Consider the following 27304-nt stretch of genomic DNA (forward strand, 5'->3'; position numbering starts at 1 on the left):
CGGCAGAGTTAGAGTAGTCATACATCCTCTTAAGGCAGAGTAGAATGATCTGGGTACCCTGTAGTCAAATTTGCCAGTTGGCTGTAGGAGCATCTTTCTCCCTAGGGAGCTGTTTGTGTTTTTCAGATCATGGGAGGGTAATTCCAGGAATTGGCACTGAGAAAGCTTGGCTTATTTAAAGGAAGGTATATTATTTGAAGGAACATTAGATGGAAAGGAATACTATGTTCATCATGACATTACTTTTCCACTATGTACAGAAGCTTCTAAGAAGGAGCTAGGAAAAATGGGAGTTTTTGTAAGGGCAGTACCCTTAGATTTTTTTAATGGAATTAATTCAGTTTTTATCTCTTTATGGGTATGAAATTAGGAGAACATTTGTGGTGATACAGGGGAGAGAACCTAGGAGAACTGCTGTAGTAGTGAGAACATGGGATTATTCATGAAGAGCGTGGTCAGTGCATTCTGGAGCAGGTCTGGCAGTTTGTCTTCTGCCAAGGGTCTGGAGCCCCTGGAAAGTTTACTCAGGAAGGAAATGTGGCAAAAGGGGATTGGGAAAAAAAAGGGCATCTCCTTATTGCTCAGAAAGACCTTGGAAAATGCTGTGGCTAGGGCTAAGAACAAAACTTCTGGGAGAGATGGCTTCAGGGAAATGAGTTCTGCTCCTGTATCTCTCTTCCTTTTTACCACCAGCCTTGATTTGTTCAGTGTTTATCAGAGGTAAGGATGTTTTGGTATCTCCCAGGAACAGAACTGAAAATGAAATCTTTAGCAGCTGACTTTCTATATGGATGAACGGTCCATGTTAAATGCCCATTGGGTCTTTTTTGCTTGCATGCTTTTGTCTTGCCTATTTTTTTTTTTAATATAGTCAATAGGAACTGCTGAGTCACAGCCTGAACCACTGATTGATCACCTGAGGAGAGGACTGATTCAGCCGTGGGAGTACAGGTGAAGGCAAGACCTAGACCCCATTTAAGGGCTGACTGCCACTGGGGAAGGATATTTTTCTGGAGATTCCTCCTCTGTGGAGTCTTTCCTGCAAACCTGGATCGTTGGATACAGGTGAGCATTCCTCCTGTTTGTTTCTTTTCCCATTTTCAACACAATAATCTTTCCAGCTGTAACATATGGTTATTACTTAAAATAGCTTTTTTTTTTTTTTTTTCAGTAGGAGATAAAAATATCTCTGCTTAAATTCTTCTCCACTTTGCATTACCAAAAAACCGTAGATTGTAAAGTGATTGCACTTGTTCTGTAGGATTTCAGCCTTCAGATGCGTTGCTTCCAGGATAGAGAGATATTTTGCCATCACTCTGTAAGTTATAAAATTGAACTGCTGCAAGATGAATGTTAATCCAGCGTAATGTTTTCTGTAGCCTTTATGTAGAATGAATGCCACAGTTATAGGAGCTATATAGGAGTTATATCTCTGGAAACTGTCCTGAACCCGAGAGTCCTCAAAGTCTGAAACTTCATATAAGCAATACTGGTGATAAATTTTAACTGTTCTCTGTGGAACTTCAGCATTATTCAGACTGCTATTTGGACTTGAGAAATGATGCTCAAATTGTACGTGGCTTTCTCTATGAGAAGTTTAGGTAGATCTGTGGAAAACGGTTGCTAAGGAAGGTGTTCCTATCTATGAGGGAATCTGGTGGAATCTGGATCAGTGATAACACACGTGCAGTGGATCTTGTCAAACTTGCATCTTTTCATTAACATACGGTCAGGTGTGAGTGCTGGAGAAAGAGTGCAACCCTAGATCCATGTAAAACTGAAAATATATTCAATCTCCCTTTATTTTCTGAGAAAAAAGTTTGTAAGCTGTGCTGCACGAGTGTTATGCAGCCTGTCTGTCCTTTATTCCTGGTACATTTGCTCAGCTCTGACAGATTGATCGAGGGAGAGTCAAAATGACAACTTGTTTGCTTTCTCCTGAATTGAGAGTAATGATGTATATGCAGTAGCAATGAGGATTTGGTGGTCCCACAGAAGGAGCTGATAACAAGTAACCTGTCCATAAAATGACATTGGACACTCACAGGCTGCTAAGAGAAGGGAGAAGGATACAGCTTCAGTGGCCAAATGTCAAGTATTAATCTGAAGAGAAGCATCTATTTTTCTTTTTGTTTATCCAGATCTTTGCCAGTAGCTTTTGTCAGTAATTCTGTAATCAGTAATTCTAAAATGCAGGCTTTTTGTCCCATATTAATGAGCTCCTTTTGAAATCCCATAAGTCAGAGATTCAAGTAGGCTATTGAAGGGCACAGTCGTTTCTGGTGTGGCCTAAACACACAATCATTAAGCAGGTCCCTGCAGATTGGAGTTGTTGGCAAGAATTGCCTTCCCCTGGAAAATAAAAGGTGTGTTAACAAAAAAAACTTGGGACTTCAGAGAGCATTAGGTGGGTAGGAGTTCCCCACCCATAAATTCTCATAGAGCTTTCGTTTTCACTTCTGTGATGCTAATAGTTTCCCTTTCTAATTTCTCAGCTAATTAGCTTATCTCTCCTGTGCAGGTTTGGGAATGAAAACACAGCTCCTGCTGGAGCTCTCTGATGTTGAGGCAGACATCTTGAGAACACAGATTGAACTGATAGCAGGCTATTTTATAGGGCCTTAAAAGCCACTAAGAGACTAGCAAGGCCCATTAAACTTTCTGTCATGCATATGATGAGAAAAATATACCAGCATAAAATCCACTTTATTGTCCTACTGTGACAGCAGCAGCTATTGTGCCGGGGAGCTTTTGGACGGTAGCTCCACCTCAGTGTTTCTGCTCTACTGGCTGGTGGAGTTTCACAGAAGGGTATCCGTACAGAGGGGGCTTTGTGGTAGGCTCCCAGTCACCCATAAGGATTGCAACACACAGCCTGGTGGTTTGACAAGGAGGAAAATCTCAACAAAAGTGGAGTGGCCTCTTTCAGTTTCCTGTTTCAAGCCTCACCGTTTGCTTCCTTGCACACAGATTGGTTTGAAGAGGTGGTTGCATGCTGTATTCAAGGCTCATTTCATTGTGAGTTATGTTTAGCTGGCTTTTCTTAGGGATGTTTCTCTTCTCCATTTTCCTTAAGCTGACAGGAAAAAATACTGTGTCTTTACAGGGATCTGTGCTCACTTTGAACAAAAAATACTTGGCATCTACTGGGCTAGAAACTTAAGGTGAATTGTGAAAGGCTTCCTTTTTTTTTTTTTAACCTAGATTTCTGTTTTACAGTCTAAGTGATCTATAAGGAAAGCAAGCAATTATTTACTCTTCTGTCTTCAACTTATTCCCAAGTAATTGCTTGCACTTTTAATAATAATCACTCTGCAGTTACATTGTATGTGCCAGAGGCTCTTCATTTCACAAACAGTGCCCATGAGACTAGTTCACACAGATCTTGTGGGCTGTGGTCTTCTGTTGTCATTAGATAAACACATGCTGGGTCCACCTGATGCTACATGGAAGAACTGAGCTGTCGGCATGGGATTACCTGTGCCTAGGTGTACTTCCTTTCTCTTCAAATAGAGGCCATCTTCATGGAGAATAAACACTTAGAATTAGCACCCTTGTGTTAGGTTGGTGAATATGGCTTTATTACTATTATTTATTTTTTACTAAGTAAATATTTTTCTTTCTAGAATAACCTTGCTATTCATCCCTTCCCAAGACAACCTCTGCCATCAAGTATCTTAGCTTCTATCCATTGAAGCATCATGTTCATGCAAATACATGTGTTATTACTTCTGGACATGACTGATGTCAGCACAATGTGAAAACTGTATTTCTATTTCTCCAGGATTGACCCTGACTTTTTCTCGGAGTCCTGGGTGAGGCCTTCTGACCAAAAAAGCCAGGTGAAATTCTCAGAGGTGTTAGACATGATATTTATAGTCCTAAAGGCATGCATGGAAGGCGCCTGGTGGCATGCCAGTGACTGAGAGCTGCTTCTTATTCTTAATTACCTATTTTCTAGATGGGTTTCCACACTCTTGCACAGTTTCTCCTGCCACCTGTTCTTGTGTTTGCACTGTTGTGGCAGAGAAGAGTTGCCTGAAGCCTCCACACACACATAATTTGCTTTGTACCAAGTGCTGGCCAAGGATAATAGCTGACAGGTAGATGGTTTAGGGTTTTGTTCTTTTATTTTGTTAAGGAACTTCAGACATAATCTTGGTGCTATTCACAGATCTTACTAGCATGGTAATTCTGGGACTCAGTTTGGCTTTCAGAATGTAGCCACGCAATCTGCTGCTGAAAAACACTTCCGTAATGTAGTGTGGTTTTTATTCATGGATGCTGGATGTCTCCCTATTAAGACTGTGAAGGAGGCTTGCTGACATATATGGGTAAGGTGAGATATGTCTTGTGGAAACTGTTTTTCAATTAGCTCTTCAAGAATCTGTGTTAAAATCAAACTGCTGATAGTTTAAATGGTGTGCTACTACATTAAATACTTCGTGTTTTTTCAGACCAAGGTTTGTAATAGAGGGTGTGCATGTTTTTGACTTCCCCTGGCCTTAAGACTTACTGAAATTTGTGCAATTTTGTTTCAAGAACACTTAAAAGAAGACCAGATCCTGTATCTCATGTGCTTCACCAGTTGTCAGAAGTCAATCTGTAATCAAACCCTTCAGGGGCATCTCTGGAAGATACCGCTCTTTGAGGTGGCTGCCAGCTACCCTTATTCTCAGACTGAATCAAAGAAAGCCACGAGTCCTTATTGTTTTGTACTATAGCTTTTGTTTGGCAGTGTTTTTACCCTCTTCCCCCAACCTTCAAACTAGACATCAAAACAACAGTGGAATAACACTCAGATTTTGAGATTCAGATCTCAATTCATCAAGCAGCTGCTCTTCAGTCAGCAAGTGTGTCTGTGGTACAAATGAGGGAGAGTGCATCTTTTGTAGTCTCTGCTCCACCATCTCACTGCACTTGTGACATCCGGGCAGTCAAGTGCCCCAGCTTTCTGGCCAAAAGCAGAATTTAAACTGCCTTTAAATTCACTGACTGTTTCCTTTTGAGAGTGTACATGGGGCAACTGAAGCAGCATTTTTCTCACCAAGGCAAAGATTAATTCTGCAAGGGATCAAGTCTGCTTATACTGGGAGCAAAACCACCCTCCCTCAGGTAATCCATCAAAGTCACTGAAATTAATCCATGCATAAATGCCAAACTTCTTCAGCTTCTAACTATTCACTGGCGAAGACCTCTCACTTTGATGTTCATCTCTTAATTCTAGACCTAAAATTTCTATTTGGAAATGTTCTTGTTACTTCCTAGGCTATTCCTAGTATTTTAACAGGCTCATTCAGTTATTCTCACACAGTGTCTGTAGCAACACATTGTTTTACTCCAAAGTTTCATCAGTCCCCAGCAAGAGCTTCAAACTCATCCATAAAATACATAAACATTCGTGGTTGAAGGTGAGATCGCTATCCAAAAATACTGATTTGTATGTGAGCAGTTTGAAGTAAACAGCCTTCATTTTGATCAGGAATTAATGTAACTCTTAACTTTGATGTTTTACGTGTGTGATGGTGGTGGGTTTCTTATTTGTTGTTATGATTTGTTTTTCTTCTTAAAGCTTTCCTTGTGATTTAAAAGCAAACTTTCTTGTGGCTTCGGGCTGCCAAGTAGAAAGCTCTGTCTGAGGGTGAGAATTAATGCGACCGTCCTGTCCCCTGCCAGGCTGCACTTGCTCCATCCGCCATCCCCGCAACCTCTCCCATGCTGCTAAGGTCCATGTCAGACAGAGCCCCCTGTCATGTTCCCCTTTCACTCACTGCGTTCTTCTGAGAGCTGTCACCACCCCCTGGAAGCACATCTTCAGTGTAGACACAAGGCTCCTACCAGCCCCGGCGGCAGGCTGGGGATGTGAAAGTAAAATTTATGTCTAGTGGAACTTGGTCTGCAACTAGTGTCCTCAAATTTCAGGTTACTGCAAGAGCGATTCTGCTTGCGCTGTGGAAAATGAGTCTGGCTGAGGGCAAGCATGAAAGCTGCAAGCAGTGATCCATCCTCATCTCACCGAGATCTCAGTGCACTCTGAGGTGTTTAAGTAAAAGTCTTTGCAAGATGCTTCCTTAAATGCAGAGTGGAAGGGCTGTCACTTCCAGTATTTCAGTAATTTCAGTTGCTTTGCCTTGGTCAGTTAGCAATTGCAAACATGTTAATATATTTGTTTTATCATATTAAAAGGAATTTGAAATGTAGGATTTCAGGCATGCAAGAGATGATTTGTATCTGTGTTTCTGATCTCTGGTACGTTTTCTCCCTCTATCCTTCATTTCATTGCCATGTGCTATTTATTTTTATTTTTTCCACGAGCAGCTGATAGGGTGGATGGTGAATAAATGAACACACAGGCTTTGTTCACTTGTTAAGCAAGGAATTTGCAGGAAAAGAAAAATCGGTCTGGTCCTTAAGGTGATGCCAGTGGTTTGCTCTGGCAGGAGTAAATAGCTACAAGTTTCCCACATATTCTTTTTTCTACCTTTTCTCTCTGTTTTCCTATTTTTCTATGATTTTTGCTGTTTCTTATTTCTCCATCTCCTGATGAAATTGGTCGTAGATCTGTTGTTTATCAGGCTCTGCTGAGCTGTTAGTGAGCTCATTTAATAAGGCAACAAACATAATAAACAGGTACACAGAGGCTGTAAAGCTGCAACTTTCCCTCAGTGGTACAGAGCAAGCCTTTGCTGTCATTACCTATTGGCCACAGTTTAAAAAATAAGTAAATAAAATAATAATAAGAGAAAGGTTAAATTATGCCTTTATCACTCCAATTTCATGAGCAATACTAGTAGCTGGTGGTAGCAAAGAGTTGGCAGTGAGTTCTGCAGGGGCAAACATAGGTAAAAAGCATGGACGTAAGGTGGTGTTTTAATTTCTTGGGTTTTCACCACCCAGGCTATTTTAATTGGTAATAAGTAAAATTAATCCTGCCCTAATCAGGTCTGCTTTGCCCACAGTAATACTTGCAAAGTGATCCCTTGTCCTTTTCCCAACCTACAAGGTTTTTTGTCTTACTTTCTCTCCCAGATATGATGAGGACAGTCACATGGAAGAACCCTGAGTGGGAGGCTGGTGGCTGTCCAAGGTCAACCCACCACAGTAGTACAGTGATTTGGAAGTCAGGGTGAAATTTCATTCACCTCATCTATTCACTATGTATTAGTCATGACGAAAGCTCTTGCAACTTACAGTAGTACTTGGAAAAAGAATTCCAACTATTTGCAGGTGGAAAGAGAGCAGAAAATTCTCTATGTTAAGAAGTGTAGTAATATAGTTCCACTAGATCTTCCCAATCTTGACTAATTGCACAGCTCTCTCTTTCCTGCATTTTTTTTCCCCTGGACCTTCCCCCAGACAAAGCATGCAATGGCTTTATTTTTGTTTTATTTCAAGACTGAACAACTTCTTCAAGTGCCTGTCTTGGAAACTACTGAAATTCAAGCCTTGGTGTGTGTTGTCAGCTCAGGACACTGCTGTCAGCAGAACTGGAAGAACCTTTCACAAACCGAATGTTTCTCATTTTTTTTATTGTGGTTTTATTGAAGTAATTCACATTTGGACCCTCTCCCTGGTGGTGCTTCTTTCTACCCTGAATATTTTTTTGGCAAGTTGTCTAATCCTCTGATCTTTTTCCCAACTAAATTTCCAGATTCCAAACAGACAGTGGTGTAGCAGTTGGTTGTAGCACTAGCTGGTATCACTGCTTCTTACCCCTTTGTGTCATAGCTGAGGTCTGCAAAATTGTAGACTAAGAGCAGAAGCCTTTGGATTTCCAGAGCAAGGGGGCTTGTGGCATGCTTTCCTCTCTGAAGAGTCCTCTTGGTTAGCACTCACTTTTCTTACAGTGCCTTCAGGTGTCAAGGCGATTTCAAACATTTGTAGATGAGGTGAGTTTTTTAGGTGTGGAGGATCTACTGCTGTCTGGACTAGGGGTGATTTCATTAGTGTCTTCGTGCATTTCTTTTCCCGAACAAAACGTGCAGCTGTTGTAATTTCTCAGTGTGTTGATAAGGAAGGATATGCAATGTTTTTTCTAAGCATTTATTTTCCCCAGTGAATTAATTAATAAAAAGAGCTGTTCTAGTCGGCAAAAGTGTTTACAAGTTTCAGCCTATTTGGTGAGTTAAATACTGGTGAAAAATGTGGGGTTTTCCTTGTCTTGCTGACTTGTATGAAAATTGCTACCTGTGCACAGTAAATCCTCCTGAATTTTCCTTCTTTCTTTCCTCCTGAGAAAACAAAGCTTTGATATCCACCTGGTTTTAGTCTCTCTGTGCTCTTAACAACTAAGTTAGATCTCCAGAAAACAGTCCTGCAAAGTTCTTCTTGCCACTTCTGCTTATTCATTGAATTCATTGAAATGTGGAAGTATTTATGCCCACATCCATAAACTACCTCAGTGCCTCATTTCTATTACAACTAAAGGCAGTGGTCCTGTGAAGACTACTTCGTCTATTTTTAGATAGCACCTTCTTCTGCTAATGGTCATACCAAACACTTGACCAACGAAAATCACATCCAGATCAGCCAGGTTCTCACCAATAATGGTGAGTGTTACCTGATCTTAGCATTAAAATGATGAACTTCAGAATATGTCATGCTCTACCTGGAGACTGATCATTTAAACATGTCATTGAAAAAACTTGCTTGCATTTGAGGATATGAATTGTACAGAAATTCAAAGACTTGAGCTGTTTTTATCATCTGGCTACTAAATATGACTAAGTGAAATACTGGAAATAGGACTGTGAATTTAAGACTGCAAATAATATAAGATTAAAGGCATAGACATCCTATGACCATCTTCAGGTTTCTCCCACTATTTCTTTAACTTGTAATGTCTATTTCAGCTGTGGTAGCTAAGTCTCACTGTGGTTTGAAAAGCAGTCACAGAAACATTGAGCTAATACACGAGAAATTCATACTTGGTTTAAAATGGAAAATTTCTTTCTTCTGTTTCTAAGTAAGAAGTTTTCAGACCCAGAAGAGTCTAAAATTGACCACAACAGGATGCTATGTGAGTGGGAGGTCATTCCCTATCATATGCAAGGTTAAGGCAGCTAAGACTGCAGTGTCCCACCTTGGTCCATCTAAGAGGCTGCTGTGGAGAGTGGCAGATTCTTATTTCCATTACACTCGAGCTAATAATCTAGTTGCTGCTAGCTTTAGTAGCATTGCAGTATGCACTGCAGCACAGATGTTCACAGAACTGAGTGAATGTGCTATTCATTCTGCTCAACTCTCACATTCCAAGCTGAGGGTTTCCATAAATTTTGTAGAAAGCATCTCTCATCGTGTTATTCTGAACAGCTTGAGAAAGAAAGGTTTTCGTGCGATTGTTTTTATTTTATTCTCAAAGTCATAAAACGTATCAGGTGCGTTAAATAATAGGAGCTTTTCTTACTACTACTCTGTATACACACCTTGTTTAAGCACCAGCATCAATACAACTCAATGTTGTTTCTGGTTTTACTGATTACCTGAGATCATGTTCATACACTCACAATACTATTTTAAGTCAGTTTCTTCAAATAGAATCTCGGCAAAGGTGTGCTTTTGCTTATTAAGAGAACAGTACTGTTTTTCGTCACAGGTTCCTATGAAATAATTTGCTTTATGTTAATTTCTTGAATCACAGTTTATTACACCAAATCAGACGCTTCTAGCATCTCCAATTTTCTTGGGATGACATGACAGCCTTCTTAAAAGTGACTTTTTCTAACTTGGAGCAGGAAACTGTCTTGAAATTCAGAAAACTAGGTGGTTATTGTGAGAAAGGATTCAGTATTATCTCATTAGGGAGTGTCTGAAGCATTTCTTAGCCTTCTTTTACACTTGCTCTTCTTTTAAGACTGTATCACAACAATTATTTTTTTTCCAAAGGGTTTTTTCACAGTAGCTTTTTCAACTTACAGATCCATGCAACATAGTAGTTTTGACACTTGTTCTTATGTGGTCTACGGCAGATCTACATCCAGCCAATTTATTCAGACTCTTCAGTCTTGAAGTTTCCTATTCAGTAGGATTTGAATGGCATTTCCTCCTACTTCCAACTTGTTCATCAGCATTTGGAATCAGGTATGTCTACTACCTTTGTTGACAGTGAACACACTAGGACTATACCTTTGGTGATCGGTATTTCCAGTGTTAAGCACAATTACAGACACCATCCTTCAGGTGAGGTGAGGTTTATTCATTTCTGTTATGGCCAAAAGCTTGTGAATGGACTGGAGTTGTCCAAAAGTGTAACTCACAGATCTTGCAAGCCTCACAGAGACATTCCATGTACCCATGTGCTGCCTCAGGGTGCACAGGTACCTGTGAGCAACCACAGGATTGTCCCGTGATAAAGCTGACTTATTTTTGCTAACCTCAATAAGCACTTTTCTTGCACTACACTCATAAAGAGAGCTGGATTAATAGATGATCACAAAATAACAAAGCTTGTAACTTTTTTTTTTTGTATTTATATATTATATTTATATTTACATATATCGTGTATATCTATATATTTATATTTTATATATAAAATATATATTTAATATTTATATTGTCAGTTGAGGGTGAAATCCAGAAAAGAAGGAAGGTAAAGGAGGGTTAGGAAATTCTCTTCTTAAAATGCAGGTCTGGAGAGTGGCTTTTGTGTAAGGAATGACTGAGCAGACTTGGACTCTGGCTTTCAACAGAAAGAACTATTAGAGATTATCAAAATAAGGAGAAGCATGGAAACAATGGTTAGGTATGGGCTATTTGTTATTTCATCTATATACATCATGTGGATGATGTGATGAGAAACCGTGGTCAAAACAAATGCAAGGAGATGGCTTCTGCACTCAAACATAGCTGCGTTCTTGTCAAAAGATGGTGCAGATCTTCAAAGCTTACATAGGTTCAGTGGAAGAATGGACAAATATTTGAAAAACAGGTCTGTGGAGGATTAGTAAATAAGCCATATCACTGTAAGGAAATTCTATCAGCTGTAAGTTGTCTGGGCTGAGAGTGAGGCGGGGATACATCATGCATTTTGCCCTTTTCTCATTCAGGCACCTACTTACGGCCACCATCAGAGTCCTACAAGGAAAAAAACAGTATGGCCTTTTCTGTGTTCCCTAATCTCTAGTGCAATTTTAATAAATTAGGATAATCCTTCTATCTTTCCTTTGCTGAAGCAAGCTTTCTATACCACCCCTTAAGTTAAAGAGAAAGATTGAGACCACTTTGCATCCCTTTCAGGGACATGAGCTCCAAGAAATGAAGTTTATTTTCATCATATAGACTTAGTGTAACGTATATTAGCACTTATAAAATGTTATAGCACAGATTAATGCAAAGTAACCTACAGGCAAATATTTTGCTTGTGTTAAATGCCCTAAAAGAGGGGACAATTTTATTTGTCACCTCGATCAATTTCTAAGAGATGCATTATTTTGAGTCTCAAAAACTGCCTCCTTCATAAAATGCAAAGCTGTCAGATGCAGGTTTTGTGGCTTTAAATTAAAAAACCTTATAAAGGTATCTATATAAATGAAAGAGAATTCAATGCCCTAAAACCAAAGCAAATAAAAATTCAATGGGCCTTCATACACTGGTGTTTGTACTCAGAAAGCAAGGTTTAATAAAATTCTTTAATTTTATGGCAGCAGACATGTCAAGTGCAGTTTAGATTTCTCAGACAATAATCATATTTTCTTGCAAGTGGCTGATACACTTATTTTTTAGAGACAGACACAACAAATAATAAGGGTTTATAGTTGAGAAGAGGAACAAGCATTTTTATCAACATGAAAGGGGCATCATAAATTTATGAGACCTCACATACAGCTATAATACAATAAATTAGGAGGATTAATGTAATTGTAGGCTACAGTAACCTTCACTAGTAGAATGCCTATTTTATGGAGCTTGATAATATAGTTTATCACCGCCTCCATGGGAATTCCCACAATATATTAGCTGTGGTGTAACAATAAAGCACACACAGTAAGAGGCATGTCTCTTTTGACACACATTCTCTTCCCACACTTATTTTACCAGGGAAACAACTCCGGTGCAGTTTAATTAAACTGCACTGCAATGAATTAGTCCAGGTCTTAGCCCCCTAACAGTGAGGAGCCTGGCATTACCGCAGGGGGCTGTCCCCCTGTGACATCAGAGACTGCGGAGAACCTGGGAAAAAAAGTGCAGGGTCTCTCAAGTGACACTGTCACTGTGCAAGGCCTTAGCTGTCAATCACAGGATCTGAAAAAAGCTCAGACCGCTTTGCCTTAAACTTTATCTGCCTACACTTGTTCACTTTGATCTGACCTTCAGGACGAGATCAGCTAGTGATGGGGAGAAGTATTTGGAAGACTTCTCCATTTAGGAAGAAGGCAGACTTTGGTGGCAGATTTAAAAAACAAACAAAAAAAAAAGTTAGTAAACATTCAGATGACAAAACTAATTTCTTTATGTGGTTCTTAGCCCATGTGCATATTGAAATCTGAGTCTTAGAGGAAATGCACAGAGAGGAATTGCAGAACCACAGTCCATGGGACTTTGCTGCTCAGGTCGTGGGACTAAAGCTGTTCTTAAGTCTTTGAAATAGAATGTGCTTTTCTACAAAGCAATAATTCCCTCTGTATTTTGCCATTGCCAACGTGACAAAGGCTACCACAATCTCTGGAACTTCTTGAGTGGTTAGCTACTATTCGTTTTTTTAAAAGAGACTTCCAATTTTGTGGATGAGATTTATCAAAGATATGCTTGTGATATTACACCACTGGATGGTGTAACAACTTGTGTTAAATTGACTGAGAAGTAATCTGTTATCAAATTTCTGTTCCCTGATATAGTCAAAGACCATGATTGAGTCACTGTAACTGGTGTATACTGAGTTCTTCAGTTTCCTAACAAGGTAGATTTCCCACTCCTTTAATCAATGCTTTGTATCTCAAATTTGCAGCTAGTACATAGAAACTATCCTAAGGTGATATACTCTTTGAAGAAAAGAAATTGATAATGATTTTTTTTTTCAAATTGAATTGTCTAATTCTCATGATCTTGGAGTGGAGTTTAATACAGACAACAGTATTTCCCTAGAGACAAATGTTGGAACATATAGAAAGGTAATTCCCAATAAAACGTAAAAAATAGTCATCCATTATTTATAGATATGCCTGTGTAGAACTTCTTATTAATCCATAAGACTGCTAAGGGGTAGGAAATGATAATTCAATCTTTTCTAAATGCATTTTTAGTAAGAGTTCCTTGCCAGACCAACTTTTTTTTTTTTTTTTTTTTTTTTTAACATATGCACCATACTACAGAGAAATACATTAGACAATGGCAATTAGATCTGTAATCATTGGGTACTGCTGGAATTACTGCACTCTGTTTAAATGCCAGACGTAGTACCTTAGTGACCGGCTTATCTTGTCTCCACATTTCCATCGGCTACCAAGTCTGAGAAATGACAGTTGCATTAGATGTCATGTAAAGCATCTGACCTTGCTCTCCCAGCACTTGATCTTCGCACTTCAGGCGGACATTTATCACTGTCCTGCAGAGACAGAATTCAGGTGTTTCAGATTCACTACTGGTTTTCATGTTATAAAGGGATTACGATAATCCATTCACTTTATCTTTCTATTGCAGGAGATATGGAAATACAATTTTGCTACTAGCTGGCCAGGGGAATTTACTTGGCGGAGAGAGAGGAGAAGGTTCCTATGGGTGAAAAGACTGGGAAGAAGTGTTTAGCCCCAGGGGACATAGTCTTCAATTCACTCAAATTCCCTGTGTTTTTAACTGCTTTGCTGGTAGAGTTGAAGACGTTAATTAATCAGTTTTCATTGCTTTGGTTTTTATGACACAGTGAACGGCAGAGGTCAGAGATATTCAAATGGCATAAACACATTGAACAGTGGCAATCCTTGGTGCAAAACAGTAGTCCTTCCACAAAATAGACAAGTCCTTCTGTAATTAGCAGAGGTACCTCCGTTAAAACTTCCCATCACATCTCTTTGAAAATTGGGCATTACTGTGACTGTAGTACACTGCAATGGACATACGATTTCAATGGGATTTTGTTAGGTCCCTGTGAAGGATGTGGCCCGGTGTGCTGCTTCCCCATGGGATCCAATAGACAGCTTTTGTGCTAAAGCCTTGCGAAGAGGCTGGTTAAGGTTTTCACAGACCAGTGTTCCGATTTGTAGGTTTCTCTGTATAGTGTAGATGGGTTAATGCAAATCACAGGTCTGAAAGTCATGGTTAATCCCAGTATCTGTGGATACAGATAAAGCAGCATTGACAAGCATCATCTTTCATGAGTAAAATTTTTATCCTATCCAATCAGCTAATTTTGCCTGACTAGCTGAGCAGTATTTGCTATTATTGCACATAAATAAGAGAAGAAAGTGACTGGGAATTTGCTGTAACACACCAACTGTTCTTGGTTTTGGTTTTATACTTTACTTTGGCAGGAGAGATATGGGACTTTTCCCACTGAGTTAGTGGGTTAGCTCAGAATTTCTGTGAGATCTTAAACACAACAAGATCCGTATCTTATTTTATATTTTTCAAATTCTGATAAAACAGTTAAAGACAGGTTGAACTATTAGAACGTGGTGAGTTTCATTTAATGGACTACATATAAGTAAATTAAATAACTATTTTTCATTCAGATTATAGTCTTTAAGTGTTGTAGTGTGCCAGTGTGATTAGAACTATAAAACAAAAATAAGTGAATAATCTCAGGTAGCAGTGTGTTGCCTTATTGTGGAAATACACATACATTTTTGCTTCTATGAGAGGCAGGGCAGACTCTATCCAACTATGCAAGAACAAAGGGAATGCTATTTTATCTCACGACTCACCACCAGAGTTGTCAGCAAAAACCTAGCTGCAGGTTCTTTATTATTGCTGTGAAGTCAGAAGTGCGAAACTTTTTGTTATGCTGAGTTGCAAAAATCAAGGATAAAAAAATCTTGTAAGCTACAAAACACACACATTTGACTTGGAAGTTGTTAAGAGAGATTATATAATGCTAGACTTTTCTTACTACATTTCTTGCCACTGTGGGCATGCCTATTGAATAATTGGTTCTGGTGTGAGTTATGTACTCAGTGCCAAAGGTGAGAGTGAGAGTCAAGGTCAATTATTTGACTGTTGTGCCCACAGCAAAAGGGCTTTTTGCAGTTCAGAATTCTCGTTCAGGGTGGGAGTACGATATGCTGTTGGAAATCCTTTTCTTTCTAATTTCACTGCTGCTCTACTTTTCTTAAAGGATCTAGTTTCTGTCTTAAAAATTTTACTAATCATTTCTACATTCCAAAACACATCAACCTGTCTTAACTACAACTGCATTTGACTATGTAGCTTTCATTTAACAATATTATTTTAGTGACTCACGTGGTACAGGAAACCTGGAATTCCACATGAAAGGGTCAAACCCTCTATCTTTTAAGATATAGCCTTCAAAATAATGCTATTTCAATTAGAAATGTAACCCACAAATTACTGTGCAAAGAAGCAGAATTTGGGACTCTTTCATTGTATTTTGCATGGGTAAAATCTTGCTGTGTCTAAGCAATGACTGAAATTTCTGGTAGAATTTTATTATTTTTTTCTTAATCAGTGCTTTCCTGGGTAGCATGTTTTTATTAGGGTACAGAAAGAAATCTTTTCCAAGAAAATTCATTCAGCTGCACTAACACTGTTCTCAGCATCTGAGGACTTTGCATAGCTACAATTGAATTGGAGGGCCATATTGATTCTTGGTACCTGAGCTTGAGACCAAGCATAGTCTCTATTCGCTTGCTGGGCCTCCTGCAGGGGAGTTTGACATCAAAGAGACAAACTAGCTAAGTCATAATTAGCCCCAAGCTTGTTTGGTGTAAATTGTAAACAATATATCAAGTTGACTGATTGTAATGAGTCTAACTACCAGACACTGAACCTTGGGGATTGGCGCGTCCTGTCGCCACATTAGCGCTTGATGCTTCATCCAAGAGAAGAGCAGCGCACAGCCTGTGTGTCAGGAATCTCAGCACTTGAACTCGGCACTGCTCGTGGACATCCATCAATGTCACCAATGGATGGGAGTCAGGTGCCCCTGATTCTCCAGGGCTCGTGCAAGTGCGGCCAAGCCATGCACAATTTCTCACATTAATCTCTGCAATTTGAGGGCTTTTTCAGATGTAGAAAGGTTGAAAGGAAGCAAAAAACTCTTCAAGAAAGTCACAGGCGCTGTTCTCATGGAAAAAAGCTATCTTCTGAAATGTAATTTTATTGAGGAAACAACCAAGCCCCTTCTTTTCTCTTCAATTTCATGCTGTTCAGTCATTTGGAAGCTGACAAATCTAATCTACAGAAGGCTTACTAAATATATATTATTTACCTTGTTGTTTACCTTGGAAGAATTTCTCTGACATCACACGAAGGCAAACAGGGTTAATGTGGGCCGTACGAAGTTGGTGCATTTCAACTAACAAGAACTCCAACTACTAGTTTTGCTTGACTGACACAGATTCACCATGCAACTACATCAGTACATGCTGCTGTTGTTCAAAACTATGGGATCAGATGGACGCTAGAGGGGAATTTACCTATTTGTCTGTGGAACCTGCTTTATCACAGTATCAACAAGACATGGGAGCAGAGTAGAGATTATTATCAGAGCAAGTTTTGGTTAGCTCATATTAACTCTGAATATAAGAAATATGCCCATAAATATATTTCAGATAATGTGTGGTGATACAAAGGAATAAAGATGAATGTCTGAAACATCTCATTGCAAACCAGCAAGCACTTACAAGATAGGAAAAAAATATCTTCATGTTATCTGCTGAGCCCCTAAGATCTTAGCAGAATATTTTTCCCTGTTTATTCTCATTTTTTTCCTCATTTCTAAATTACCTTTAGTCTTGTAAGTGTATCAGGCATGAAAAAGAAAAAAAAAAGGAGCCAAGTGTGCACATAACATTTGCTATTGAATGATGCTGCAAGGAAGCAAATCATAATAGCTGTAAAAATCTTTCAGAATTCAAGAAATGTGCCTACTGGGATATAAAGTATCTGTGGGCAAGGATTAACAAGTTCCTTCATTACTCAGACACAGCTCTGGCCTTAACTGGGAAGTTAAAATGTTTTTCAGCTTATTTCTGGCTCCCGGTGGCAGTAGGCATAGCTTTTTCTGTCACCTGTGCAGAAATATCTCCTGATGAGATCATCTTAAAATGCAATTCTTTATAGTTTATTTCCCAATGCTTGAGAGAAGTGCCCACTAAATACTGTCTCAAAGTCAATGAAAGAAATGCTTTCTTCAGTATCACAAGGATATCCACCATGCAAAGGGAAGAGCTGTTTCTCCTTCCCTCTAGCACGTGTTTAATGCAAGACTGAGGGAGCTGGGAGGTGCAGACAGCTGCCCCCTGGCACAGCAGAGAATTCAGTCCTGAAGGGTCTGTGGGAGCTGTAAGCAGTGCAAATGATTCTGGTCATTAGTCATTTAGTCAGTTATTATGCTAAGGAGGGAAGTTGGGAGTTGTACTTAGTAACTTTTAGGACAGAATTGGACTGAGAACAGTCATTTGCCAGTGCAGTCTTTCAGAGAACTTTGGCTTGGCGTTCCTTTTCTAAATGATAGTGGTATTCACATATTATAAGATGGTTTTTATAAATTATTTATTGTTTTTGTGGCATCAGCGAAATCTGTGTAAACCAGCATTTTAACTGTGTCAAATTATATTTAGCCTGTTATTCCATTTCTAATTACTACATATGATAAAGACTGAGGATGTTAACTGTTCATAATTCAGGTGCTCCTGAATCTCACAGATTCTTTTAATTTAAACATTGAGCTTTAAAGTCCCCATATCGTAGCAGCAAGTGTGAGGCCCTGATACTTTATGATACTGAGGAAGATATGTGTCCCCCAGACTGTGAAGTGATTGGCTTCTGGAGCAGGTAGACTTTACGGGCCAATTCACAAACACTAGAGAAACAATGCGAATGCTGAATCAACTTGTCTCCAACTGGTTTTGAGTCTGTGTCGATCAGTCTGTGAAAAAGAAAACAGTTTCTCCTAAGTGTGCTATGCTCTCACTGAAATCTGAAGCCCAACTGTGCTCACTTAGCTGGCTTACTTTAGAGCAGTGGGAAGAACAGTGAGTCTTTATCATAGTGACAAAGGTATAATATTTGCTTGTCACCAAATCCTACCCAAAAGAGGGCACAAAACAGTACATTTTGCTTCATGCCAACAGCAGTATGTCTGTGGTCCCCAGCATCCCAGGAAATCCATTCATCACCTTGCAAGGCTTCAAGGTGTTAAATAACTACAGGCAAGGTGCCAGGATGGACAGAAGGTTGGTTAACTCATACGGACATCTGGATCTGCAGACATGTAACTCATGCCACAGGTTTAGCATGGTCCCAGCGTATACTCTTATGCCAATTTGCATGAGTACACTGTGGAATGAGCTGCACATAACCCTGTAGGTTCCTTGGATGTCTCTGCACTGGGCTGATAAAAGTTCAACGAGGCTTTGCTGGGCACACACAGATTGGTGCACTTTGGAATGGCTGTTTCGTGCCTGTGTTAGAACATTCTGTTTGCCAACAGGGTGTGATCTGCCAGATGAACCCATGGAAGGACTGTGTAAAGCAAATAAGAACTCTGTTATTCTAAAGGCCTGTATCAGCTTACCCTTTTATTACATTGGTCCCCCCCATGAGAGTTATGACAGGGATCCAGAGAATCTAGCAATAAAAACCCAGAACTCCACTAAGCCTGCACAGCCTGAGTTTGTAGCACCACCATTTTTTATTAACTTGTTTTCCTGTAATTCTGAGATTTTTATACCTCAGAAAGTGAATCACTATGGTGGTTTCACAATAATTAACTAAAAAATTGAAGAGCTTTTAGTTGTGGCCAACCACTATTTTAATCATCCCCAGACAAAACTCCATGACTGAGTTTGCATGAAAACAAGAATGAGCCTATAGAAACATACAGACAGAGCAGTGTGTTTTCTACAGTGAGACTGGGGGATCTAGAAATTCGAGGCAAAAGTTTTTACTTGTGGCCTCCTAACTGTACCATCAGAAATCTGGATTATACATAAGATTTCCCTCTGCATTATCCCGCACCTCTGCTGTTGTGGTATGATGACAATCCAGCACCTCATTTCTGAGTGAGTCTACATCTCTGGCCAAAATGAAAGCCTTTGACTCATGTTAGCTGTCCTGTTTCAAAGCCTCTTCCTATTTTATTTCTTTTGTCCACTAATGTAATTTTAGTAACACAGATCTTCCACTAAATCTTGAGATTAACCACCTTTCCTGATTTAAATGGCTTTATTGATAATGGAATATTGTGAATTGTATTATACTGTAGAAGAATTCATTGTAAATACATCTCATTTGTTTCTATGTCTTCAGAGATCACATACAGTACAATTTCAGGCTTTGGGTGTTCTACCTATCTGAAGAATTTTCTGCCTCTTCTTAAATGCAGGGAATGAAGCTGATAAATATTTCAGTATTGGGCCCAAGCTATGATTTTGAAGTTAAATACAATGGCAATGAAACAGCAAAGTAGTTCTAAGGGTCAAATTCTGGCCCTACTGGTAAGTAGACTATATGCAGCTCTCTTTGTAGTCACTGGAAACTGAACGTGTATCAGACGTAAGTTTAGGTGTTACGCTATAGCAGTATGAATCTCAGTATCCACATTTTGAGAAAGATTATTCAGATGTTTTTCTAGCTGTGTTCTTGTAATAATTTAACTATGCCTTAGATTATCCAGTTACTTGAAAAAAAAAATATATATATATATTTAAACAGTCCTGCACTAATACCTGGTCACATAACCAGAAAGAAAATAAATGAAGATAAAGCTATTATTCCTCTAAATGCCCACTGGAAGTTTAACTCCCAAGTCATTTTTGTATTAACGCTAAGATCTTCAATTGATTTAAAGAGAGTTGAAACAGTCCCTGACTCTCTTGGCATACCAGCATTTTGTAGAAAAACCTGACACGTGTTCACTTACGCTTTCTTATAGCCATTTAGGAATATCTGATAAAATTAAAACTGATAGCCTAACATTTAAATTTATATCTTTCTGTACTGAGCATAACTTTGTCACAGTTCGCTTCTTCTGCTCTCTTCTACTATAGATTTCTTCTTTTTATAGTTGTGTTTTTTTTCTTGAGTATGCCCTTTAATTTCAAATGAGAAATAAGCCTATCAGCTTCTATTCTATCACAAATATATATTACTGCAGATAATCAATACGGCTAATAATTCTTTACAGTTTGCTGTAAAGCGCACAGCAGCATCAACTGGATATAAATTAGCAATCATCAGGAACTTGTGAGTGGCATTTTGGCACTCAGTGATGCTATACGTCCAGGAAAGAAAAAATATTTTCCTCATTATGCCAATTACCCTTAGGATGTTTGTGGTTCAGTTGTGGCGCCCACACTTGGCTGGCTGTTAGTAATGATGTCTGTTGTCAACAGCTTCTTGGAAGAGCAATTGCTTCTCTTCCCCTCTGTTGTATCTTCTTCTGAAGTAGTTTATGCAGTTTCTGTTATTTTTGTTGCTTGGTTCATCTAAAAATGCTCTGGCTGGTCATCTGGTATCTCACTTTATATATCTGCTACATGGCTACTTAAGGAATGACTGTTAATATCAATTTACTGTTAATTTATCCTTTACTTATTCCAGAGAAAAATGGTAATAGTATATTCATGTAGAGTATCTAGATGAAGACTTAGAAGTACAGACTGACTCACTTTATGACCTCAGAGCAGAAGGAGGCACATAGTCAGTATCAGAGACACGGCAGTTTTGAAACTACTGGCCCAGCTCTTTGTCTGCTCCTAATCTGTTGGATTTGCTATCACTACTCAGGTGTTTGCTACTGATCAACTGACAGGAAATCTCTGAATTTCTTCTTCTATACATTAAACTTGGGGTTCATTTTTCTAGAGGACCACAAGTTGTTTTGTCAAAGCAGATGTTGTCTTTTGCACTTGATTGACCACTAAATGACTCCGACTCAGCAAGAGGTAACACTCCTTCAGTTTTTGTGACTAGCTTCATATTGTTCTGTATTTTAATATGTAGCTCACTACTAGATCGTAATTAGACCAGACATTATTTTGGTGATTCCTCAGCCTTTTTTCTGGCATTATCATAGCAGTGTTACAACCTGCAAAGTGTTTGAAGGAACAGTAATAGGTGCAGGTTAGTTTTAGGTGGAGTTTGAAGGAAAATTGTTAAAATAACATTAGTTTATTAATCCTAGGAATGTTTGAAGACATAAATTCATCTAGTCCTGTTCAAAATCTCAAGTTCTGTCCATACAAGATTAAAAGTAACATTAAAATGCAGATGAATCTCAAAAACAAAAGACTGTATAACATGCAGCAGGGTTGGACAATCATCATCAAGGACATAATGAGCCAGGAGGAAACAAGAGCGGGCTCTCTTCATCCTTAAAGGTAATTGAAAGCCTTGAGCAGATCTGCCATTTTATCTGGCATCTCTTGGATAGAAGCAAGTGCCATGCAGCACACATCCATGGGGAGCCTGAGACATCCGACCTTCATGTGTGTGTTACATTGAGGAAGAACTGTAACTACTGTGTGCATGCTGTGTCATCAGTCTGTGCTTGTGTAAAAACCACTGGTGTGAAATTTGCATTCACAACAAGAGGCTAGAGCTAAGTAGGGCAGCCTGTAAAATCCTAGACAAAAGGCTGAAGTCTTTGTATCCTACCTGGAGAAATTCCCCATGTGGAAAAGCAAATGTGGCTGGGAAAACCTGGATTGTACGTAGTCCTACTGCTACTGTTTGGGTGAACATTTCTATACTGCTTAGGGATAGCTTATGTCTATTTTCAAGTCAATTTAAAAGCACTTCTACTTTTAGATTATCCCTGGATTGCTGCATCTTCAGGAACTGAAGCCAGTGGGGCCCACATCTCCGACTGTGCCATGGAGCTTGCTTTTTCAGGTAGGACCCAAGCTGCGCTGGCTCAAACAAATACTTTGGAAATTCTTTTTCCTAGTGCATGGCTTTTATGATGTAAAAATGAAAAGAAAAGCACCTGGTCTTTTTTTTTTTTACAATTGATACATATCTAACTTTCTAATGTTAAATGACCTGGAAGAAATAATATAAGGCTGAGTCTTTAACCTGTTCAGAATGAAAGAAGGAAAGGGCAAGAGGAAGAAAAATGTATTTTCACACAAACACATGATAATTATGAAGAAAAAAAATCAGCAAAATAAATAGTGAGTAGCATATACGAACATAAAATTACCTAGAAAAATATGGGTGGATAACATCCTGCTTCATTTATTATGTACTATATTGTAGAACACTGTTTTTTTTCTTTAGCTTGAGTTCAAACAGAACAGGTCTCCTATTTGCACATCATTTAATGAGATACAGATTGTAAGAATGTCGTATGCTGTTAGTCACCTATTCCAAAGTATTTTGGTTTTCATGTGGAAATGCTGGCAGGTGCTATGTGTTCACTTACTTACTAGCATTTATTTGTAAGTATGCACATGAGAGAAGGTTCACCGTAGTTGGAAGACTATCAAGAATTAGGAAAATAAGGCAGTATTAAGTTTACAATGCCAGATAAACAGAAAGAAACACCATTAAGCTACCAGAAAGTCAGACATAGAATATAAAATCACCATTTTCTAAGCATAGGGACTCTTGAAAAGAACATAATCTGAGGGAACAAATTTCCACCGAATATCTGTGCTTAACTGTTAGAGTTACGGACACTTTTTCCCCTGTGCCACATTTACCTGCTTTGAAACTTTTAATTCAAATTCCATAGCAAAAAAAAAAAAAAAAAAAAAGAAAAAAGAAAGAAAAAGTAAAAATGCTTTTGAAGATTGTTTTTTTAATACCTACTTCAAATCAATATTCACAAATATTTATAGTTGGTCGCTCTCTTTTCAATACTGACTTTTATTGCAGATTAAGGAAAGACCAAATGAAAGTTCCTACACTAAGTAACAATTACAAAAGTCACATTTTCACAGCTCTGTAAACAAACTACAGAAAGCTGTCTCAGAATTAATGCACAGAATGATTCCAGCTTGATTCTATGCTCTCTTTCCTAAATATATGTTAGGTCCCGTTTCCCAAATGTATTCAGCCATGTGATATGTAGTACCAGCTCATTCATATCAGATGAAGTGTGACTGGAAATAAAGCTGGATCTTTTTAAGAAGACACAGTCCTTTGCTCTATATTTCCAAACCAAAATAGCCAAGTTCATTGTATTTTTGCCTACATTTCATTACTGATCCTTTTCCTTCTAAGTGAAGACTAATGTAAAGACAATCGCTAAAGAAGCAGCAATCATAATACCCTATACTAACTAAATTCAGACTTACGGCTACTCACAGGAGAAATACATGACAGATCCATTGTTCTGTATTAGCAGGATATTGTCCCAGTATATGAACACATGCAAACTTTGAAGGCTTTGAATATTTAAGGCAAGACACTAGTGGCTCATCCCAGTGGGAACCACAGAAAAGGGGAACCTGATTAAATTTAATGTCATTGTCACTTTTTTTTCCATTGCTAAGAATTATATAGGTAGCCATAGCTACCACACTGTTCAGACACCATGACCACAATATTCTCCCTCAGAGGTTGGCGTCAAGGGCTGAATTATTCACTCCAAGAATGTGATTCATTACTAGATGTGATTCTTGCAGATTAAAAGTTTTGTCAGTATATAAAATACATACACATATTCTAGAAGCTTATTTTAAAATTACTGCAACACCCTCACCAACCTGAGCAGCTACCAGTTTTCAGAAGCATCACATAAGTTTGGAGCACATCTGTCCCTGCCCCACTCAGAAAACTTTCAGAAAACTGAGCAGTTTTTACTGTTCACTGTACTGCAAAAGATGACAATGAAAACTAAAGTAGGGTTACATAGGAAACTGCTTACAGACCCTGAAATTAAAGTGTTTTAAAACTAGCTGCTTAGAAATGTTTGCCTGCATGAGCTGTCCCCTTATCTATTGTTTATTTTGCTAAATGAAATCTCAAATATGTATACTGTTTAAAAGTAGAAAGTGCACAGCTCTGTTTTTCCACTGCTTTTTCTGTTGCTAACTCCCATTTCTGCAGACTTGCCTCACAGTGTTATTCCTAAATTGGATAGACTAATTAGACTCATTTCCATCCCAAATAACTTCTGTGAGCATGCCTCATTTACCACTCACTGAGATACATGAATAAAGAAATGTCTCTATCTACAAGGATCTGCCTAGTGTAAAATGGCTGGTACCTCCATCATGCTTAAAGAATAGCATTATTATTTTTTCCTGAGTGCAGTATTAGTAGCTGATTTTACATTTTTGCTCTTTTTTGAGTTCTAAAATAAATCTCTAGCTTACATTGCTTACAAAGCTTAATACGACAGCAATCCTTTCACACAGAATGACTACACTGACACAATACCTCTGAGTTTTGCTGGGCTTAGGGGGTTCAACAATGAAGAGCACGAGATGGGCAGAACCATTAACATTTATGCAACTTGATCTCAACAGGGAAGCCGATGATAGGCAAAGTGGCCAAGAGCCCTATTGTATCCCCTGTAATTGTTTTTTCAGTGTGAGGCAGGATTATTGGGTATTGCTGCTAGGTGAGCAGAGAACTGCAGTACTCTGAGTGATTTTCTCAAAAACTTTGTGAGCCTGGGTCTCTGCCTGGAGTCCATGGGAGATGCACGGCAAATCTGAGCGGAGCTCCCAAGTTAAAGGCAAAATGTGACTGCTTAGGAGAGAAATACATATATACAAATACTAAATGCTGGTTGGTTCACCAAAGTTTATTTTAATGAATGAAGATTCATTTTGTTTAAAAATGAGACTAAATAAAATGTGTTAGTTGCAAGGCAGCAATTTGTGTCATGTTACCCTAGCTGGAAGAAAGCAGTTTTTACTGTTTTCCATTGGTGACATTTCTCAAATTAATTGTCATGTTTCTTTGTGCTTTTTTTTCTTTTTCCCAGAAAGCTTTAACATCTGACACCTACTGCCAATTCAGGAAAGGGCTTCCTGAATAATGTAGCAGGTCTTACTGAATAGTTAATTTTCTAAGTTAGATACACACCTACTTCAATGTACCTTACTATTTAGTATTTTTTAATTTGTCAGAGGCCCTTGCTTACATCAAGTATTTTCTTTTCCAGCACCAGCCCTGTGAAACTAACACAGAACAGGATTACAGAGCTGAGCAAGTGAAGAAGGAGTCAGAGGACTGGACTCTCCATTTACCAGCACCACAAAGATGATAAAACTCTACAGAAACCAGAGCCACTGTGGTTTCTGACTACCATGTTGTTTTCTGAGCGGTAATCCCAACCCAACTAGAAACCCTTGATGGCATGCCTGTGGTTTTCACAAAGAGCTGCCCCCCATCCCAAGAGATGTGTGCCCTGCAGGCCTGCGGCTGGCCACATGAGATGCAGCATGCTTAACGCCTGGCGCTGCTGGTGGCTGTCACCCCTCTAACTCCTCCCAGGAAGGCACCCAGGGAGTCTCTCTCACACATATTGATCAACCACAGGCATGAGATAACCAAAAATGCAAATATTGCCCCAGTGTGGTCTTAAGTCAATATTTTGAGCTGCTGCCTGGCCTGTTTGATGACAGCCAGAGGTTGGAGGTCACCTACCTGTTGATGGTGGCACTGGGAGTACAGGAGGCAGGATCAGCAATCATCCATGCTACTGTTCAACTGGGTTTGTTTGCTGATCGAGTCTGTCAGCTACAAAAACTCATTCCGGTCTCTCCTCTGGGAGCTTTCTGCTGATACAGAAAGAAGGGACGTAGAAAACCCCAGTTCTTCTTACCAACAGCTCCTATCTTTAGTTCTTCTGAAATGTCTTTTGCCCTTCTTGAAAACTTCTGGGAGATAACGGGAATAAATCCAGAGGGTTTGTCACTGAACCCAAAAGGTAGTAGGATTTGGTGCTAAACAGAACAGCTTGTGTCCACTACATCGGAGAGAGAGGCTATTTGCGTAAAGCTTTGCAAAGTCTGTGCTGCTGCTCTGCTCCGCAAAGGAAGCCTGGCATCTAGTGGACGTTTTGCTGTTGCATCACTTTCATCTTTCTGCTTAGCAGAGCTGACAGCTAGCTACCTATATAAAACCTATACAGAATTGAGCACCGATGTCCAATTCATGCACACGACTGCAAGTTGTTGTGAGGTGACAAATTCCTAACTATTGTTAAATGTTCGTTCTGAGTCTTTCATCTGTCTGGCTGCCACTTGGAAAAATACATTGGAGCTGCTATTTTAAATAGCTCTTCTATGGGACTTGCTTTTCTGCAATACATTGTTTTCAATGTTTTGTTTTGTTCTGTTCTGTTTCCCCACACTGAATACAAACCTGTGGGGGGAAAAATCTTATTTACAGCGAAATTGGTCTGAATACCTACTCAGAATGAGAGAATACAAGATAGAGTACAGATAGAAGGTACCATGGCAAGAACTCACATCAGTAAGTGTCAAATACATTTTTGTATTTTCATTAGTTGTTCCATCAAGATGCAAGCAATGTTGAATTTCTTCTTTCCTTACATTTTGAATTTAGCATGAGCATTCAGACTACTTCTCTAAAGCACACATTTAAGTTTCTCTTCCTTCTCTTTCATGTTATTCTGAGCTTAATGGAGGCCAAGTTTTAAGTTATAAGTGCTGTGTGGCACAGTTGCTTTGTTGTTTTTTTGGGTTTTTTTTTGATCTGTTGCTTTCATTTTGAGCAATATTTTGCTGTTATTATTCATGCTAAGTTATGCATTACTATGTACTTAGTCCAATTAAAAGTAATGGGATTAATTCTGGAATAAGATAATATGCAGTGTTAACAGAAGGAGAGGACACGATCCATGTGATTAAATTATTTCATGTTTATGAATTAAGTACAATTCTACAGCATTTTTAATGTATTTCAGAAAAAAAGCTAAAATTGATAGTTTTCTCAAAACGAATTCATTCTGATTACTATTTCAATAGATGGATCTAAGTCTCTGAAAAATCATAGGGAACAAAAAAGTTTTAAACCTGCTATTCACTAAGCCTGGCACAAGCCCTCATTGGCACTTTTCTCCCCCTGGTGGACATGAGCTCTGCTTGGTTTTTGAATCAGCCAGCATCCTTATCCTGCTTATGTGTTGGACGACCTGACTTCTGAAGGAAATGAAAACCAATAGTGGACAAAAATGTAGCACAGAAGTCGTTTTTTACTACAG

At 38.9% G+C, this 27304-nt stretch overlaps 1 long non-coding RNA gene across 1 annotated transcript; it reads left to right on the forward strand.

Moving 5' to 3' along the window:
- The first annotated feature begins 1022 nt into the window (after positions 1-1022).
- Positions 1023-26517, forward strand: LOC125692053 (uncharacterized). Its single transcript, XR_007376428.1, has 3 exons — positions 1023-1065; positions 21925-22008; positions 25238-26517. It is a non-coding gene; the product is annotated as an uncharacterized LOC125692053 (long non-coding RNA).
- Positions 26518-27304: the final 787 nt, after the last annotated feature.

Source organism: Lagopus muta, chromosome 4 (assembly GCF_023343835.1).
Source record: "Lagopus muta isolate bLagMut1 chromosome 4, bLagMut1 primary, whole genome shotgun sequence".
NCBI lineage: Eukaryota > Metazoa > Chordata > Aves > Galliformes > Phasianidae > Lagopus > Lagopus muta.